This window comes from Suncus etruscus, chromosome 9, assembly GCF_024139225.1.
Source record: "Suncus etruscus isolate mSunEtr1 chromosome 9, mSunEtr1.pri.cur, whole genome shotgun sequence".
NCBI lineage: Eukaryota > Metazoa > Chordata > Mammalia > Eulipotyphla > Soricidae > Suncus > Suncus etruscus.
The window spans coordinates 112,417,874-112,424,031 of record NC_064856.1 but is presented as its reverse complement, the minus strand read 5'-3'; positions in this window follow the sequence as shown (position 1 = coordinate 112,424,031).

The following is a 6,158-nucleotide window of genomic DNA, read 5'->3' as shown; positions in this document are numbered from 1 at the left end:
AGGGGTTTCTGAGAGAAAGAGATAGATAGAAATTCACTGGCCAGAATTGGCCAGGGAGGCTCTGGTACAAACAAAAAGAGAAATTAATACATACAAATGCAGACAGCATCTTTCTGATACTTTATCTTTGCTCCCAAATGAACCAGCAGGCACTGCTGGTGTCACTATCCTGGGCCCCTCTACAATAGTTTAAGGGTTTTTTCTTTTATACATGGCATGACAAGGACTGTGTCCAAGGGTCATATTCAGGGAATGTGTGCAGTCTGAACTGTCATTACAGTAGGGTGATCCAAGGGACATCCAAGTTCTACTGCCATACATCAACACTGAAGCCTAACTGCAACAACCATTATTGAGAACTTATCAAGGGGCCATGAAGAAAGACTTTGGAGTTAAACAACTTAGTATTCCTGGAAACTGTAGTTGGTCTTATGGCAGGATGCTTCAGGGGTACAGACACCCTGTGATTAGATCAGAGGTTGTTTTCTATATATTTTTCCCAACTTTTGCTGTGTCTGTGCAAAATACTGCCACTCATTTTTATCTTTTAGATAGGGGCTCACACCTTTGTTATAAAACCTTAGGACATGAATTGCTTTGTGTTTTCTCATAATTCTAAATTTTTCTATGAAGTTAAGATGGGGGGTGAAGAATGGAGGCCAGGGGGGGGGGGGCAAGCGGTCTCAGGTGCATTTGATGGAAATAAAAAAAGAATGTATAGATTGGGGCCGGGCGGTGGCGCTAAAGGTAAGGTGCCTGCCTTGCCTGCGCTAGCCTTGGACGGACCGCGGTTCGATCCCCCGGTGTCCCATATGGTCCCCCAAGCCAGGAGCAACTTCTGAGCACATAGCCAGGAGTAACCCCTGAGCGTTACCGGGTGTGGCCCAAAAACCAAAAACCAAAAAAAAAAAAGAATGTATAGAGCTAAATATTTAAGCCAAAGTCAACAAAATTGGAATCAAAAGATCCAGGCCTTAACAGTCTAAACTTAACAAGGGCCTGTTATACTGCAGGCCAGGGAGTAATGGATGGGGGTATAGGATGCACTCTGGGAATACTGATGGAGGGAGGTCAACGGTGGTGTTGTAATTGGCCCTTATTCATTGTATGTCTGAAATTCAAGTATAAAACTTTATGAATCACAATGGTTTAAGTCAAATAAAATAAAATTTTAGAAAGGAGACATCAGATTTCATATGCACAGGATAAAGTGCTTAACATTGCTGGATATTAGGTGCATACAAATCAAAATGACGATGAAATATCACTTCACCAATGAGAATGCTTGCATGAAAATATTGAGGAAAAACTAGTGAGGACTGTTGGAAAGGCAACAGCTCCCTCCGCTGGTAGAATTCATAATTGGTTCAGCCTCTTTGGAAAGCAATTCAATGTTAAGGCTCATCACAGATTGAAAATAGAAGCACTATATGACTCAGTGACTCCACTGTGTCTTCTGTACCAACATAGGCATCATGTCCCATTCATGTCTCGCTGAGAGGCCAGTAGCCATTAATTTGTATACACAGACACACTCATTAACACTGCAGTATTATTTAAAGAAGTCAAATTAAAAGCTTGGGGGCCAGAGTAATAGCTGACCGGTAAGGCGTTTGCTTTGCATATGGCAGATGACCCAGGACAGACCTGGTTTCAATCTCCAGTATCCCATATGGTCCCCAGCCAGGAGCAATTACTGATTGCAGAGTCAGGAGTAACCCCTGAGTGTCACCGGGTGTGGCCCAAAACAAAAAGATAAAAAAAAAAAGTAAAGAAAAAAACTCCCCAGGTCACCAGTAATAGGTAAGAAAAAGAAAATGTAGGTATAAATACAGTGTAAAGATCTCAAATAGAAGATATGATACAACTTTTCACTTTGCCCCAACTGAAAAAAAATAGGACCTCCTGAAAAGAACATCAGAAGGACAACTACTAGATGCCATCACTCGGGTGTGTAATGGATGAAGCAACCAAGGTTGGAAAAGTCAATGGTCAAGGAAAACAAACCATGAATTGAACCTGCCAAGCAGGGGATGGGGAAGCACAGAAGAGAGTAGAGAAGTTGTTAGCACGTGGTTGGCATATGAGGAAGGGGACCAGGCAGCATCATTTTATACCTAAAGTACAAATATTTGATACTTCTATAAATCAAAATGGCATGATGCAAATAAAAATATTATCTGAAATGGCTAATCCGTCTTCCACGTTATTCTTATTTAATTTTTATTAGTAAATGTATCCACACAGACAGGGAGAGGTAGTGTTGACTAATGTGTGATCACAAGAACCTGAGATTAAGAAGAAGATTCAGAAGACCTACAAGCAACATAGAGAGAGGTGGGGGGGGTGGAAACAAGGATAGAACCTTCTCTCACTGAATCCTCCTCTTTTGTCTGGAATTAAAGGTACTACTCAGGCATTAATAGCAATTGAAAACCAAATTCTTCTAATGTTGGGAACATCAAGTTCTGCTGTGGGTTTATTTGACAACATGCTTAGATGAAGTGTTAATGATTGAGGAGGATTCTTTTTTAATGTAAACACTATGGTTACATGATGGTTCAGAATACGGTTTTATTTTTTGCAGATAAAGATGTTCATGATTGAGTTACAGTCACACAATATACAACACTTACAAGTTAGCATTTTCTGCCACCAATATCCCAGTTTACCATTCATCCTCCCTCATGCCCTTTTTTCTCCCACTCACCCTCCCCCACCTACTTCTGGGGCAGTCATTTTACTTCTCTGTGGTTTGTACTACTGTTAAAGAAAGGAGTGCCACACACGTCAACTTTAGCCTCTTTCAGCACCCGGTTCTTGTCCAGAGTGATCAGTTCCAACTATCACTTTCATAGTAAACCCTTCTCTACTCTAACTGCAGTCTCCATACTTTGTGGCAAGTTTTGTATCATAGATTTGTCATCCATGTCCTCATTTCTATTGTCTCTGGATATCACACCACATGCTTTATTTTCCTCATGTTCCAGAGATAAGTGATAGTATTTCATGTCTATCCCTCTCCCTTGACTCATTTCACTCAGCATAATCCCCATGTCCATCCATATAAGTAAATTTTATAATTTCATTTTTCCTAATGGCTGTGTAATTTTCATTTAAGAATGTTTTTAGTCTATCCTCCCATTTGAATGAGAGTTTTGCTGGGTATTGGACTCCAGGTTGGAAATTTCTTTTATTCAGTCATTTAAATATATCATTCCATTGTTTTCTTGCTTGAATTGTTTCAAATAGGAGATCTGATTTGATTCTTATGCCCCTTGAGGGTTTTTTGTCTCCCTTATTGCTTTAAGAAATTCATCTTTCTCTTTGTTTTTTGTTTGTTTGTTTGTTTGTTTTGTTTTGCCATTTGGATTACTATATGTTTTGGTGTTGGTTTATTAGTGTTGGTTTATTAGGGTCAATTTTATTAGGGACTCTTTTCACTTTCTGGATTTGCACCGAAGCCTCTTTCCAGAGGATGGGAAAGTTTTATGCTATTATTTCCCTGACTACTTGTTCTTCCCCTTTCCCCATTTCCTCCCCTTATGGTATACCTACAATTTTTATATTATTTCTTTTGTCTTTTTTTTCCATTAAATACTGGACTTTTTCTTCCAGTGCTTTGCCTTTTTTTTTCCTTGTTTGCTTTTTGGTAGTTTTTTGTTTGCAGTTTTTCTTCGAGTTCTTCTATTTACTTTTCCAACTGTGTGATTCTGCTCGTATGGCTTTTTGTTTTGTTTTGTTTTGTTTTGTTTTAGTTTGGTTTTGGTTTTTGGGTCATACCTGGCAGTGCTCAGGAGTTACTCCTGGCTCCACGCTCAGAAATTTCTCCTGGCAGGCACAGGAGACCATAAGGGATGCCGGGATTTGAACCAATGACCTTCTGCATGAAAGGCAAACGCCTTACCTCCATGCTATCTCTCCGGTCCCTTGTATGGCTTGTTATGTGTTTTTTATTTCCTTTAATTTCATTTATATGGAATCTTTCATGTTCTGTAACAGGTCTTCTTTAAGTTGGTTGATTTGTTCATCCATGGATTTCTTGTACTCACTGGCTAGTGATTCTTTCATTTATTTTACCATGGCTTGCATTTCTTTTCTCATGGCTGCTTTTAGATCTTCATCTATTGGGTCTGTACGTTTTGGTGGACTTGGAAACTTGTTAGGGTTTTTCTCCATATCCCTTATGTTAGGGTCTTCCTTAGTTTGCCCATATTTCTTTGCATTTATTGGTGTGGCTTGGAGTGCAGTGCTTTCCGATATCAGTCTGCTTTTGCCACTGTGGTGTGGGGCTATGTTCCTTCTCTGGAGTGCGGTTCTAGGTGGGGCTGTTGGCTGAGCTTGCTGAGGTTTGACCCCTCACACACCCTGGTGTGTGGAGCCTGGTCAGTTGCTTTCCCCCTCTTACTGCCTGCCAGTGCTGTTCCACTCCTGGCCACAATGGTAGAGGGTGCTGTTGAGCCTAGCTGCCTCACCAGCTCCCATTCTTGGGAGTCAGTGTTGCTCCGCCCCCTCCAGACCTCAGCAAGAGATCTTCCCTCAGCCTAGCAACTTCCCTGAGCCCAACAACTTTCCACAGCCCCTGGGAGTCCCAGGTCCACTTCGGGACTTGGGGGGCAAGCTACTTTAGCATTCCCAAGGGTCAGGGGAGCAGTCCCACACTCACCATCGGTCTATAGATCCTAGCCTGTCCCAGAGGTGCAGGGTGGCTCAGGAGCACGCATAAGAGGGTGGGGTGGAGGGGATATCTTCACTGGCTTTGTAATTTTCCATTGTGTAGCTATACCACAGTTTCTTTAGTCACTCACCTGATATCGGGCACCTAGGTTGCTTCCAGATTCTGGCTATTGTAAATTGTGTTATGGTGAACATAGGGCTTCAGAGGGCATTACTGTATTGTAGGGGGGGTTGTGTTTGTTTGTATGGTGTGGTGGGCTAGCTCTTATGGTCCGGTTGTGTTGTAGGACTTCTTTGAGTTCTCTAGAGGATAATAGATGCACAGGTTGCAAAATATAAAGAAAATGAGAGGGCCCGGAGAGATAGCACAGCGGTGTTTGCCTTGCAATCAGCCGATCCAGGACCAAAGGTGGTTGGTTCGAATCCCGGTGTCCCATATGGTCCCCTGTGCCTTCCAGGATCTATTTCTGAGCAGATAGCCAGGAGTAACCCCTGAGCACTGCTGGGTGTGGCCCAAAAATCAAAAAAAAAATGAGAAACCAAACAAGTATGTGGAGAAATGTCATTCTAAAATTTAATGTGGGGGACAGGTATATATGAGGTAAATTGCCAGTCACAGGTATGAGAAGAATGTTCAGACTGACAAAAAGCAGACACTTTATGGCCCACATAAAACAGTAGCTTTGTTTGATACACATAACAATTCACGTGACTAGGGGAATATGCAACTCAGGTGAAAAGGACTATATTGAATAAGAGTTCTGAATTAGAAGGAAGAATGTTAATTTTAACATCTCAGAGCAGATCGTGCCCAGCTAATTTCAGATGTAAATTTGGGGGGGGGGGGTAGCAAGGAACTAAGTTTTCATGTCATGTTTTCTGTTTCTTAAGGAAGAAGCTTTTTGTTTATAAGGTATAAGGAGACTAGGATGACAAATCTATGGTACAAAACTTGTGTATAGGTATAAGGAGACAGGCTATATCAAAAAAATGTAGTTTTTTTTACCTGGTAAAAGTATTCACAGTACAATGTTACATCTGGCCCAACCTTTTTGATATAAATTCTGAGGTGACAGAGAGTAAAATTGTTTCTAAGTGTCTTTAATTTGATGCTGAAATTCTCCAGGGTAAAGATAAATTTAATCGACTATATTTGCCTTGGACCAGAGAGATAGCATGGAGGGAAGGCATTTGCCTTTCATGCAGAAGGTCATTGGTTCAAATTCCGGTATCCCATATGGTCCCCCATACCTGCCAGGAGCGACTTCTGAGCGTGGAGCCAGAAGTAACCCCCTGAGTACTGCCAGGTGTGACCCAAAAACCAAAAACAAAAACAAAAAAAGACTATATTTGCCTTGGCACAATATTTGATTGACACTCAGCAGAAGAGAGAGTCAATTATAGGCTAATTAGATGTGAAGGAAGCATATTGTCAGTACCATAAGATGAATCTCAAAAATATTTCTTAAGGAATTGATGAG